Source organism: Microcebus murinus, chromosome 7 (assembly GCF_040939455.1).
Source record: "Microcebus murinus isolate Inina chromosome 7, M.murinus_Inina_mat1.0, whole genome shotgun sequence".
Lineage (NCBI taxonomy): Eukaryota > Metazoa > Chordata > Mammalia > Primates > Cheirogaleidae > Microcebus > Microcebus murinus.
Window position 1 is genome coordinate 64199427 of NC_134110.1, and position 15034 is coordinate 64214460.

Here is a 15034-nt window from a genome sequence, read left to right on the forward strand (position 1 = left end):
AGCCTAGCTCACAGCAACCTCAAACTCCTGGGCTCAAGCAATCCTGCTGCCTCAGCCTCCCGAGTAGCTCGGACTACAGGCATGCGCCACCATGCCCGGCTTATTTTTTCTATATATATATATTAGTTGGCCAATTAATTTCTTTCTATTTATAGTAGAGATGGGGTCTCGCTCTTGCTCAGGCTGGTTTTGAACTCTTGACCTCGAGCGATCCTCCCGCCTCGGCCTCCCAGAGTGCTAGGATTACAGAGCGATCCTCCCGCCTCGGCCTCCCAGAGTGCTAGGATTACAGGCGTGAGCCACCGCGCCCGGCCCATCTTGAAATTTTTAATACCTTTTAAATAACAGTCCCCAAGTTTTCCTTTTGCACAGTAAAACCCAGCAGGGACCCCTCTGAGAGGTCTGGGAGGGGTGGGGAGCATGGAAATGAGGAAAAATCTCCAGTTCCTTCAGGGGAAGTTGTGGGGCACCTGGCTGGCCTTGAAAAGTGAATGGGCTACCTGATGAGAACAATGGCCCCTCCAAGCAAGCCAGAATCAGGAAGCCTTTGGAAATGAAAAGATGGCACCTGCTGGGCACAGGCCTGTAATCCTAGCACTCTGGTAGGCCGAGGCTGGAGGATCCTTTGAGCTCAGGAGTTGGAGATCAGCCTGAGCAAGAGCAAGACCCTGTCTCTACTAAAAATAGAAAGAAATTAATTGGCCAACTAAAAATATGTAGAAAAAATTAGCTGGGCATGGTGGTGCATGCCTGTAGTCCCAGCTACTCTACTCAGGAGGCTGAGGCAGAAGGATCGCTTGAGCCCAGGAGTTTGAGGTTGCTGTGAGCTAGGCTGACACCACAGCACTCTAACCCATGCAACAGAGTGACACTATCTCAAAAAAAAAAGAATTTCAAGATGGTAGAGGCAGGGAGAGGGGAATGAAACGGGGAAAAAAGCATAAATGCATTAATTACAACTTAAAAATAATAAAAATAGTAAATTGGTAAATTATATATGTATATTTTACCTCAGTAAAAAACAAATTTCTAAAAAATAAGGATTTCAAGATGGCAACAACAGGACATTAAATCAAGCTTGGGGTCTTGGGTCCTACTGCCCAAGTCCCATCTCCAGGTCACACACTTAGGTTACTCTGCCCAGGTCACCAGCCCAGGTCACTGTGGCAAGTCATACTGCCCACGAAATTGGCCCTGGAGATAGGCTTCTTTTTTTTTCTTTTTTTTTTTTGAGACAGAGTCTCGCTTTGTTGCCTAGGCTAGAGTGAGTGCCATGGCATCAGTCTAGCTCACAGCAACCTCAAACTCCTGGGCTCAAGCAATCCTGCTGCTTCAGCCTCCCTAGTAGTTGGGACTACAGGCATGTGCCACCATACCCGGCTAATTTTTTCTATATATGTTAGTTGGCCAATTAATTTCTATTTATAGTAGAGACGGGGTCTCGCTCTTGCTCAGGCTGGTTTTGAACTCCTGACCTCGAGCATTGCACCTGCCTAGGCCTCCCAGAGAGCTAGGATTACAGGCTTGAGGCACCACACACGGCCTAATTTTTTCTATATATATTAGTTGACCAATTAATTTGTTTCTGTTTATTGTAGAGACGAGGTCTGGGGGTCTTGCTCTTGCTCAGGCTAATTTCAAACTCCTGACCTGGAGCAATCCGCCCACCTCGGCCTCCCAGAGTGCTAGGATTACAGGCGTGAGCCACCGTGCCTGGCCTAGATAGGCTTCTTATCTCTGTAAGAAATTAAAATAAAAAAAAAAAACTATGAGCTCTCTCTTGTTTCTGACAGGTAACAAGGAACTGTTTCATAGAGGCCATGATAAATGCCAGTTCTATAGGAACATGTGGAAGAAAATAAGTAGTGTGCCAGATGATTCAGGAAAGAATCTGGATCTCATCCCAGTCAGGGTCAGGACGGTGAAGGTCAGCATGTGCAGCTGGCTCCAGGCCCGACCTGTAGCCAAGGGGGAAGTAAAAAATGATGATCCATACACTCTCAGAGACCCATGTATCTAATCCCGGATTTATTAAAGCACACGTGTGGGGTCTGGGGTTTGTGAGACAGCCTGCATAAGACACAGTCCCTCAGCCAGGTGCAGTGGCTCATGCCTGTAATCCTAGCACACTGGGAGGCCAAGGCGGGCGGATTGCTCCAGGTCAGGAGTTCGAAATCAGCCTGAGCAAGAGCGAGACCCCGTCTCTACTATAAATAGAAAGAAATTAATTGGCCAACTAATATATAGAGAAAAAATTAGCCGGGCATGGTGGCGCATGCCTGTAGTCCCAGCTACTCGGGAGGCTGAGGCAGGAGGATTGCTTGAGCCCAGGAGTTTGAGACTGCTGTGAGCTAGGCTGACGCCATGGCACTCACTTTAGCCTGGGCAATAAAGTGAGACTCTGTCTCAAAAATAAAAATTAAAAAAAAAAAAAATAAATAAATATATAGAAAAATTAGTCGGGCATGGTGGCACATGCCTGTAGTCCCAGCTACTCGGGAGGCTTAGGCAGGAGGATTGCTTGAGCCTAGGAGTTTGAGGTTGCTGTGAGCTAGGCTGATGCCAGGGCACTCTAGCCTGGACAAGAGTGAGACTCTGTCTCAAAAAAAAAAAACCGGCCGGGCGCTGTGGCTCACGCCTGTAATCCTAGCTCTTGGGAGGCCGAGGCGGGCGGATTGCTCAAGGTCAGGAGTTCAAAACCAGCCTGAGCAAGAGCGAGACCCCGTCTCTACTACAAATAGAAAGAAATTAATTGGCCAACTGATATATATATAAAAAATTAGCCGGGCATGGTGGCGCATGCCTGTAGTCCCAGCTACTCGGGAGGCTGAGGCAGAAGGATCACTCAAGCCCAGGAGTTTGAGGTTGCTGTGAGCTAGGCTGACGCCACGGCACTCACTCTAGCCTGGGCAATAAAGTGAGACTCTGTCTCAAAAAAAAAAAAGAAAAAAAAAAACCAAACACATAGTCCCTCTTTCAGAGAACTCAGAATAATGAGACAAACAAAGATGGGCAGAGGGAGCCAGCTTTGTAGAGGAGTGGCTGACAATAAGACAGCAGTATTGTCACAGTGACAGTGAAGTGGCACTCTGTATATTTTATCTGTGTATCGCTCAGAGTCCAGTCAGGAAAACAAACCATTCTAGGCATGCCCAACACAGGAAAGTAATAATACAGGGAATTGTTTGCTGTAATAAATTATTTCACAAGTGCCATATTGATCCAGTTTTGAAGTGTAGGGCTGAGGGGAAACTTTTCCTAAAAAGGGAAACCCTTTTCCCCAAAAGTTCAATGAAAGATCAACTCACAATTAAGGCAGATTAATAAGAAAAATGTTTATTTACCAATACCGAGGGCACGGGAGAATCACATAGTGATTACTCAATATCTCAATGAAGTTCAGATATTTTTATACCTGTCTTTTTGGAGGGCGGGGAAATGTGGAGTATAGGTAATTAGGGGAGACACAGGGTACTAGGGAGGAAAATTCACTGGGGGAGAAACATTGACTGGTAAATGAGTCTCTTTGCAAAACAAATTAACCTGAGAGACAGGTATTGTGTTTAAAATAATTTGGGCCAGGTCTGCTTGCATTCTTCATCTTCTTTCCTGCAATCTATTGAGATAACAGGGAGAGGAAGGGAAGTCAATTACCCCCTTTGATTAAGTATGTCCCGTTTGGTTTATGCAGATGGAGGGAAAGCCTCTTCCAGAGGGCTGTTAATCTCTAAGAGCCTTTAATTCAAAATGTTTTTTGGGCCGGGCGCGGTGGCTCACGCCTGTAATCCTAGCTCTCTGGGAGGCCGAGGCGGGCGGATTGCTCGAGGTCGGGAGTTCAAAACCAGCCTGAGCAAGAGCGAGACCCCGTCTCTACTATAAATAGAAAGAAACTAATTGGCCAACTAATATATATAGAAAAAATTAGCCGGGCATGGTGGCGCATGCCTGTAGTCCCAGCTACTTGGGAGGCTGAGACAGAAGGATCGCTTGAGCCCAGGAGTCTGAGGTTGCTGTGAGCTAGGTTGACGCCACAGCACTCACTCTAGCCTAGGCAACAAAGTGAGACTCTGTCTCAAAAAAAAAAAAAAATTTTTTTTGGACATACATTTTGGGGTGAAATCTCCAGAGCTCCTTCAGAAACCATGACTAAAGATTCAATTCCCCTTCACAGGCACTTTGCTAAGTCCCCACCCCAACTACTTCCCTTATCAGGCTGTGACGTGCCTGGGTTACAATAGGCACACACCCAAGGCCAGAGCCCCAGATAGCTAACACACCAGGGACAGCCCTTTCTTCTTCAGTCACAGAATTATTCAAAATACCCAATCCCTAGGAAGTCTATAAAACCCCTCTTGCACTACAGAAGCCACCTTCTGATCCTGTTACCCCAACCTAAGGCACAACCCCTGTAGGGCTGTGGCCCTGTGTGGCAGCCTTCTCTCCTATCAAGCTCTAAGTACCTAGAGTTCTGCCTTTCCTTTATCAGAGTGTCTGTTGTGTTGTGTCACTATCAAAAGAATCTTTAGGTCGTATACCGCAGTTGTACACAGAAGAGAAGGCCAATGAGACAGTGAGGCAACCCAAAGAAAAGCAGAGGTAGGAAGAAAGTTTGTACCACAGTCCTGGCTGGTCCAACACAGACAGAGGGAAAAGAAGAGAAATACCTTGGCCTTTCTCCTCTTCCCAGCCTCCAGGGCCTCCCATTGGCTGAGTTCCCACAAGCCAGCTGATAAAGGGGCCCTGGGAGACAACTTTCCTGCCACACAAAAGAGCAAGGATACACCCATATTCATAGCAGCATTGTTCACAGTAACCAAAAGGTGGAAGCAACCCAAATGCCCCTTAATGAATGTGTGGATAAGTCAATGTGATATATATTAATACATACGATCGGATATTACTCAGCCTTGAAAAGAAAGGAAATTCTGACACATGCTACAACATGGATAAACTTTGATAAACATTATGCTAAGTGAAAGACTCAGTCACAAAAAGATAAACTTTGTATGACCCCATTTATAGGAGGTACTGTGAGTAGTCAAACTCAAAGAGACAGAAAGTATTAATAGAAGGGTGGTTGCCAGGGACAGGGAGAGCGAGGGAAATAGGGAGTTATTGTTTAATGGAAATAGAGTTTCAGAACCTTCAGATGATGAGACTGGTGCCTTGCTACTGTGCTAAGGAAGCACCTGGATATAAAGTTTCAGATTTGCAAGATGAAAAAGTTCTGGAGATCCACCTCACAACAATGTGAGTGTACTTAACACTACTGGACTATATACTTAAAAATGATTAAGATGGTACATTTTGTTATGTGTTTTTTACCATAATAAACAAATAAAATCAAGGAATGAAATTGAGATAAACGCTACAACATGGATAAACCTGGAAAACATTATGCTAAATAAGCCAGACCATGGGCCGGGAACAGTGGCTCAGCCTGTAATCCTAGCACTCTGGGAGGCCAAGGCAGGCGGATCACTCAAGGTCAGGAGTTCAAAACCAGCCTGAGCAAGAGCGAGACCTCGTCTCTACTATAAATACAGGGAAATTAATTGGCCAATTAATATATATAGAAAAAATTAGCCGGGCATGGTGGCGCATGCCTGTAGTCCCAGCTACTTGGGAGGCTGAGGCAGGAGGATCGCTTGAGCCCCGGAGTTTGAGGTTGCTGTGAGCTAGGCTGACACCACGGCACTCACTCTAGTCTAGCCTGGGCAACAAAGCGAGACTCTGTCTCAAAAAAAAAAAAAAAAAAAAAAAGCCAGACCAATATATTATTCTGCTTATATGAGATACCTACAGCAGGCAAATTCATAGAAACAGAAGGTAGAATAGAAGCTACCAGAGGTTGAGGTGGAGAAGGAGATAGGAAGTTATCATTTAATCAGTACAGAGTTTATTTGGAATGATGAAAAAGTTTTGCAAATGGATAATAGTAAAGATTGCACAACATTTGCAGGTACTTACTGCCACTGAATTGTACACTCAAAATGGTTAAAAGGGTAAATATTATGTTACATATAAATTTTACCGCAATTAAAAAAAATAGGCAGAAGGAAGGGGAATGGATTTGAGAGCAAACAAGCACATGATCTAGGGAATGCCACACTAAGCCTGAAATGATATCAAGCACAGTTTATCTTCTCTAATGGTCTAGAAAATCAGAACCTTGCAACACCTTAGGTCATGAAGCTGGAAAACCAGTTAACCTCCCCTTTCTCAGTTTGTAGTATTTTGTAATAAGAAGGCATGAGTTGAGCTCGCTTCGGCAGTACATATACTAAAATTGGAACGATACAGAGAAGATTAGCATGGCCCCTGAGCAAGGATGACACGCAAATTTGTGAAGCGTTCCATATTTTCAGATGATTGTGGGCGAGGCCATGTTCTTCATCAGCTTCACAGCGATCATTGTCATCTGGGAGAAGCGCTACGTGTACGGCCCCATCCTGCACACATTTGAGGAAGCCTGGGTGGCCAAGCAGGCCAAGAGGATGCTCGACATGAAGGCCAGCCCCATCCAGGGCAGCTCTGCCAAGTGGGACTGCAAGAACGAGTGGAAGAAGAGAGGCCATCATGCTGTCCGTGCAACTGGACCTCACCTTGTTCTGTTACTTCCATGCAACTCGGCATATTTACTGGAAACCTGTTATGCCACACTGTACCAATGCTAATAAATGACCAGTTTACATGAAAAAAAAAAGGCATCAGTTCAAGACATAATTTGCCAATGATTATGTTTTTGGGAGAATCACTTAATTTCTCTGAATTTTGTAAGATGAGAATGACAATCTTTTGTAGTTGTTGAGAGGATTACAGGGTAAAAGGTGTTGTTATATTTGAGATTTGCAGGGCCGCAGGACAGAGAGACAGAGTCACTGAGGCTGTAATTATCAAAAAGAGTTTTATTGTCTAGCTCGAGCTAGGGTCCGAGCCCCCAGAGTGCCAGCGCAGTGGCCTCTTCTTCGGGCAGGGACCCTTCTTTGTGTGCTAGTGCCCTTTTATAACTAAATTGTTTACACACTGATCATGCATCCGCCCCCTCAGTGATTCTTACTTCATCCTGCCCCTGATAGGCTCTAACCTGTTCTGGGTCCTAGCTGAGAGACTCCGGTTTCCGTGCTCTTTGTCTTTTTTCTCTGCATCCCATAATGCACTCATGATGCCTTGCGGTTAGCAAATAAGCAGTAAACAAAAGCTGAAAGGTGTCCATTGTCCTTATAGCCCAGTATCTTACAGTGTTACGTGCCTGGTACATAGTAAGGGTAGTGAATGATAGATTTAAACAAAATTGACATTACATAGCACTTGGGAGTGATTATACATAGATTAGGTAAGGCACAAAAAACCATCTGTGAGCTAAGAGTTAAAATGCCCATCTTTCAGATGAGACAACTGAGACTGGAAGACTTTAAGTCATTTGCCTGGTATCCTGTTACCAGGCATTGTTGGGGCTGAGGTTCAGAATTCTGTTCTCCACGCTACGGTTTAGATCCTGTCCTCAAATTGTTTCCTCACAATTTGAGGAAGCAAGACACATACATAACACGCTAACTAAAAACGTCAGCTAAATGTGTGTAGCCTCTACGTAATGTGTTCCTGAAAATATATATGAAACTAGAATGTCCACAAGTTGACACAATAAGAGTTTCTGTTCCCCAGAGATATAAAAAAATTTAACTACACCCAACTTTTGAACTTTGATCATATTGCTCTAGCTTCTTACAAATTTCTTAATCTGTTTCCTTGAAAACTGAACAGAGTCAATAAGCTTAGAATATCCGGGAAACCTCTGATTGAGATAGGTATAGTCTCTGGCATGCCCAAGGAACCCTCTCATGTGTTTTATTTTATTTTATTTTATTTTTGAGACAGAGTCTCACTTTGTTGCCCAGGCTAGAGTGAGTGCTGTGGCGTCAGCCTAGCTGACAGCAACCTCAAACTCCTGGGCTCAAGCGATCCTACTGCCTCAGCCTCCTGAGTAGCTGGGACTACAGGCATGTGTAAATTAGTTAGCCAATTAATTTATTTCTATTTATAGTAGAGATGGGGTCTCGCTCTTGCTCAGGCTGGTTTTGAACTCCAGACCTGGAGCAATCCGCCCGCCTCGGCCTCCCAGAGTGCTAGGATTACAGGCGTGAGCCACCACGCCCGGCCTCTCATGTGTTTTAAATTTATGAGATCTAAGTTTCTCTTTTTTTCTTTTGACATCTCACTGGTAGACAAAGAGACCTATATTTCTTATGACTCACATCAGCACTTTAATTTTTTTCCATCCATGGTTATAAATTAATAAGGACTAAAATGCAATAAAATATTTAAAGGCTGGAACAAATAGTTCCTTAAGGCCAAGGCTTGGTGGCTCATGCCTGTAATCCCAGCACTCAAGGAGGCCGAGGTGGGCAGATCCTTTGAGCTCAGGAGTTGGAGACCAGCCTGAGCAAGAGTGAGATCCACCTCTACTAAAAAAATAGAAAGAAATTAGCTGGACAACTGAAATATATATATATATAATTAGCCAGGCACGGTGGTGCATGCCTGTAGTCCCAGCTACTTGGGAGGCTGAGGCAGAAGAATTATTTGAGCCCAAGAGTTTGAGGTTGCTGTGAGCTAGGCTGATGCCATGGCACTCTAGCCTGGGCAACAGAGCAAGACACTGTCTCAAAAACAAATGAACAAAAAAAAGAAATAATTCCTTAAGAGGGCAACACTGCTGAAATTGGCAGTATCAGCTGGTGAGATGGTTGATATGAGAATGGTTGTCAGCTGAGACAGATGAAAGTTCAAATTCAGTGGAAGAGATGTTCCCTAAGAGTGCGTGGTAGATTGCACTACCCACCTGTTCACCAAATAATCTGGCTTCCTCTTCGAGGTGCCCCTGAAAAATATTCAGAATAATATAATGAACAACGTTTATATTCTATCACTCAGATTTTATCACATCCTGATCCTGCCATTTTTGCTTCATATTTTTCCTAAAGAAATAAAATGTTGCAGAAACAGTTAAGTTCAAGCTTCCTACATCCTGCCCCCATCCTATGCCTCCCCTTTTAAAAAGTCTACATTTTATAACTCAGTAAATTAGTCAGTCATTGATAAAAGCTAGAAGCCATCAAAATAAAAATCTCATCTTCAGTGGCTGACGCTTGTAATCCTAGCACTCTGTGAGGCCGAGGCGGGCAGATTGCTCCAGGTCAGGAGTTCAAAACCAGCCTGAGCAAGAGCGAGACCCGTCTCTACTATAAATAGAAAGAAATTAATTGGCCAACTAATATATATAGAAAAAATTAGCTGGGCATGATGGCGCATGCCTGTAGTCCCAGCTACTTGGGAAGTTGAGGCAGTAGGATTGCCTGAGTCCAGGAGATTGAGGTTGCTGTGAGCTAGACTGACGCCACGGCACTCACTCTAGCCTGGGCAACAGAGTGAGACACTGTCTCAAAAAAAAGAATCTTACCTTGAAAAACTCCACCTTTTTGATGGCAAAAGTGAGAAGCATACTTAAAAAAAAACAACACAAGTTGTTATATGGAGGTGTAAATGCCTGACACTCATTAAAAATGCCAGCCCATTACCAGGGCATAGTGGTGGCACTCACCTGTAGTCCCATCTACTTGGGAGGCTGAGACAGAGGATCACTTGGGCCCAGGAGTCTGAGGTTGTAGTGAGCTATGATGATGTCATTACATTCTAGCCTGAGCAATAGAGCAAGACCCCACCTCAAAAACAATTTTTTGGCCGGCGTGGTGGCTCACGCCTGTAATCCTAGCACTCTGGGAGGCCGAGGTGGGCAGATTGCTGGAGCTCAGGAGTTTCAAACCAGCCTGAGCAAGACTGAGACCCACCTCTACTATAAATAGAAAGAAGGTAATTGGCCAACTAACATATATAGAAAAAGTTAGCCGGGCATAGTGGCGCATTTCTGTAGTCCCAGCTACTTGGGAGGCTGAGGCAGCAGGATTGCTTGAGCCCAGGAGTTTGAGGTTGCTGTGAGCTAGGCTGATGCCATGGCATTTTAGCCCAGGCAAGAGTGAGACTCTGTCCCCCAAACAAACAACAAAAAAAAGAGAGACAGGCCGGGCGCTGTGGCTCACGCCTGTAATCCTAGCTCTTGGGAGGCCGAGGCAGGCGGATTGCTCAAGGTCAGGAGTTCGAAACCAGCCTGAGCAAGAGTGAGACCACGTCTCTACTATAAACAGAAAGAAATTAATTGGCCAACTAATATATATAGAAAAAATTAGCCGGGCATGGTGGCGCATGCCTGTAGTCCCAGCTACTAGGGAGGCTGAGGCAGGAGGACCGCTTGAGCCCAGGAGTTTGAGGTTGCTGTGAGCTAGGCTGACGCCACGGCACTCACTCTAGCCTGGGCAACAAAGTGAGACTCTGTCTCAAAAAAAAAAAAAAAAAAGAGAGAGACAGAGGAAAACCGTAAAACCATAATGTATATATTAAAAAATAACACAAAATATTAAAAATTAAAACATGGGCTGGGCGCGGTGGCTCACTCCTGTAACCCTAGCACTCTGGTAGGCCGAGGCAGTCAGATCGCTCAAGGTCAGGAGTTCGAAACCAGCCTGAGCGAGACCCCATCTCTACTATAAATAGAAATAAATTAATTGGCTAACTAATATATATAGAAAAAATTAGCCAGGCATGGTGGTGCATGCCTGTAGTCCCAGCTACTGGGAGGCTGAGGCAGGAGGATTGCCTGAGTCCAGGAGTTTGAGGTTGCTGTGAGCTAGGCTGATGCCATGGCACTCACTCTAGCCTGGGCAACAAAGGGAGACTCTATCTCAAAAAACAACAACAGAAAAAAAGGAAGTAAGGAAGGGAGACTTTGGAAGGGAAGACCCACTCTCAGTGAGTGTCACATATGTACGTGAGCATCTGCTGGAGGTGTTAGAACAGTCCCCAAAACAACAGAGGAAATTATCCTATGATGGAGAGACAACTCCTTGGTGAGGATTTCCCCTAGTGAGGATTGCCCTGGGCTATTGCCTCTTCTGTTGACCTGTATTTGTCATCTGTATGTGATCTCTGAATTTGCAGAAGCTGGTCTCTCCATCACCCACAGGGTGCTTTCTTGCCCAGCCCAGTATCGGACACTGTCTACAAGATGACTGTCCATTTTGCCCTGCCACTCCATGCTGTTGTAGCATTGTAGTTATGGCCTTTTCTTCAGTTGTAAAATATGCCAAAACCTTGCAATGATGTACCTAAGTATAAACCTTCCATCTGAAAAGTGGCTCCCATTGCAGCAGGAAGTAACTGGATGACTACTTGTCACCCCTCCTCCTATAGATATGAAAGGGTAAAATTGACAGGGGAGATATGGCCCTAAAAAAAAAAAAGGCAAAGAGATTTTCTGTCTCCTTAAAACTTCCCCCATTCTTTTTGGAACCTGCAGCCCTGCCTGCATCCCTGAGGCAGGTTAAGTCTTTTGTTAAGACTCCCAACTCCCACCCCTGAGGTAGGCAGATGGCTGGAGTTCACAGGCTTTGTGTTTGGCAGAGGTGTGACATTAGAATAGTTAACCACAGTAATTGCCTGAAGTTGAGAACCCTCCCTTTAAAAGCTCTGTATTTCTGCCTTTGTTCAGGAAATCTGGATTTTGAGGTGAGAAGGTCTACCATATTTCCTCCTTTGTCAGCTGAGTAAGCTCTCTTTCCTCCCCAAACCATGTGTCCTCATCCTTCTGATTCAGCCTCATGGACAAGTGGACACGTTTTCAGTAACATCCGGAGGTGCTGGACGTGACAGTGTGAAAAGGGAGCCCTACAGTCACATGGAGCTTAGTGACCTTAGGAAGTCAGGAAATGCCAATGGACTCTCCCCCAGGGCCATGGCCTGCAGTGGTGGAAGGAAGGTGCTGCCTGCTGGGGTCACCTTGACATCCAAGGCTTCCCTAGCCAGCTCAGCTGGCCTGAGGATTTGGCAAGGCCTTCGGTTAATAGGACGGCCCAATAAGGCTGTGAAGTGCCCAGGACATCCATGGCTGCCTCTCTGCCCTTTCTCTCCAACCGAATCATCCATGGGTATTGTTGTTCATGTGTTTTGTTTTTGTTTTTATAGTCTAAGGGAGGTTTCCTGTCTTCCTTTTGCATTGGTTCATGCAAATAAAAACCAGGAACAAAGAATGCATTTAAATTTTGTTTTCTTCTAGAAGTGAGGGATTATTATTATTATTATTATTTTTTTTTTTTTTGAGACTCACTCTAGTCTGGGCTTTGTTGCCCAGACTAGAGTGAGTGCCGTGGCATCAGCCTAGCTCACAGCAACCTCAATCTCCTGGGCTCAAGCAATCCTGCTGCCTCAGCCTCCCGAGTAGCTGGGACTACAGGCATGCCCAGCTAATTTTTTCTATATATTTTTAGTTGGCCAATTAATTTCTTTCTATTTATAGTAGAGACGGGGTCTCGCTCTTGCTCAGGCTGCTTTCGAACTCCTGACCTCAAGCAATCCACCCGCCTCGGCCTCCCAGAGTGCTAGGATTACAGGCGTGAGCCACCGCGCGGGGCCTAGAAGTAAGGGATTAGATCAAGCAAATCCCAAGGAAGTTTTTCCAGTGGGTATTTTGATTTAGTCACCTTCCTTTTTTTTTTCTTTGTTTTAGAGACAGGGTCTTGCTCTGTTGCCTAGGCTGGAGCACAGTGGTGCAATTATAGCTCACTGCAGTCTCTAACTCCTGGCCTCCAGTGATCTTCCCACTTTGGCCTCCCAAAGTGCTGGGATTCCTGGCATGAGCTACCAGCTGGCAACCATTTTATATTACACACAATAATTCCTCTTTACCTGTGACAAGTCCCTTGCTACACAGAGGATTTAATACATTCCTGAGATGTGCTTGAAATAAGGCTGAGGAAACTTTGTTTATGAAAATGTTTGACAGCCTTTCATGTTTTCCCTAATGGGGAAAAATCTGCATGTTTTAAAAAGTGAATTGAGGCTGGGGAGAATCACAAAGCTACTCTTGGCTGGAGAAGGTGGTTCTCACCTACAATCCCAGCACTCTGGGAGGCTGAGGTGGGAGAATTACTTGAGGCCTGAAGTTCAAGACCAGCCTGAGCAACATAGTGAGATCCTAAATCAACAAAAAAATGCAAAAATTATCTGGGCACCGTGGCGGGTGCCTTTAGTTCCAGCTACTCGGGAGGCTGAGGCAGGAGGATCTCTGGGGCCCAGGAGATCCATGCTGCAGTGAGCTATGATGACGCCACTGTACTCCAGCCCGGTGACAGAGTGAGATCCTGTCCACCTCCCCAAACAAAAGAACTGTGTTAACATCCAAGAGTCTGTACTGATATAAACTAATCATTGAATAAATAAATAAATGAGGGAGAAGAGACAAATTCCCCATACATAAAAATCCCAAATAATTTCTGTAGGTATTTTGCCCTCAAGGAGTTGGAGCACAACTCCCCACTCCTTAGGCATGAGCCAAAAAACACACACAGTATGGAAAGGGCAGAAAAGGTGTAGCTTTAAAGAGGAGAAACCTGCTTTCCTTCCAAAACAGGTCCCCCAAATTAGTTTTGTTTCCCCCAGATCAACATTGTTGATCCAAGTTTCAATCAACTCTAGTTTGAAAATTCATATGGAAACCCAATCGTTTGAAACAGAGGAGAAAGGTCCCCATTAATTGTGTTTCTCTCCCCCTCTGGCTTTGGCAGCATGGCCCCTTCCCCCCTCCTTATGCAACTCTTGGTAGGGTTCAGAGTGCTCCAGATCTGGCCCCTGCATCTTGCCTTCTGGATAGGATTAGCAGCTAAGTATAGCCCACAGTATTCTCTAATTGATTCTGCATGGTTTAGAAGTTTGTTATTAAGCTCTCTCTCCCTCTAATTGCTTAAACAGGTGGGTGTTACATGTGCAGGTTGGCAGAAGAAAAAGACAGCATGTTAATGTGGGAAGATATTGGAATTCCAGCTCTAGCACTTGGCCCTGGAACCTGAGACCAGGCAAGCATTCAACAGACAATTATGGACTATTTTGCATGTGTCAGGTGTTCTATCGGATGCAGATTGAATAGGAATTTGCCAAACCATTTCCATTTCCCTTTCCCTCTGCACACATGTGTAGACCACATTTCCCAGGTTGCCTTGTGGTTAAATGAGGCCGTGTGCCTGAAATGTGTGTGAAAGTGATGTATGTTCCTTCCAGGCCCAGCCCATAAACAATCCCCTTACAAAGATCTACTCTATCTCTTTCCTGACAAAGGAAAACTCTAAAAGTTTAGAAATTCCTATTGATAGAGCATAATAGGTTTTAGACAAATACTTGGTAATTTACTCATGGATTCTGTGATTTCAGAATGTTAACACTTGGAAGGGATCTATTGGGTAGCTGTTGCTGAGATGATTAAAATCAAGTTAGGGCCAGGCACGGTGGCTCACGCCTGTAACCCAGCACTCTGGGAGGCCGAGGCGGGGTGGATTGCTCAAGGTCAGGAGTTTGAAACCAGCCTGAGCAAGAGCGAGACCCTGTCTCTACTATAAATGGAAAGAAATTAATTGGCCAACTAAAAATATATAGAGAAAAAATTAGCCAGGCATGGTTGTGCATGCCTGTAGTCTCAGCTACTTGGGAGGCTGAGACAGTAGGATCATTTGAGCCCAGGAGTTTGAGGTTGCAATGAGGTAGGCTGATGCCACGGCACTCTAGCCAGGCAAGAGAGTGAGACTGTATCAAAAAAAAAAAAAAAAAAATCAATCAAGTTAGTACCTGGGTCGGTAATATAGCTCATGCCTGTAATCCTAGCACTTTGGGAGGTTTAGGGAGGAGGATCGCTTGAGGCCAAGAGTTACAGACCAGCTTGAGCAAGGGCAAGACCCTGTCTCTACCAAAAAAAAAAGAAAAAGAAAAAATAGAAAATTTGGCTGGCATGGTGGTTTGATTGTAATCCCAGCTCCTCCTTGCTGAGGCGATGTTAGAGGCAAGGACCCTCAAAGGCCCTCAACTCCCCTATGACTCGTCCTACGCGCACGGGCTTCGCCCTGGAAAATTCCAGCTATAGCTCCGAGAAGAATGCATT

General features: G+C 45.0%; 1 non-coding gene across 1 annotated transcript; it reads left to right on the top strand.

Moving 5' to 3' along the window:
* Positions 1 to 6259: 6259 nt before the first annotated feature.
* Positions 6260 to 6366, top strand: LOC142872010 (U6 spliceosomal RNA). Its single transcript, XR_012920260.1, has one exon. It is a non-coding gene; the product is annotated as a U6 spliceosomal RNA (small nuclear RNA).
* The last annotated feature ends 8668 nt before the right edge of the window (positions 6367 to 15034 follow it).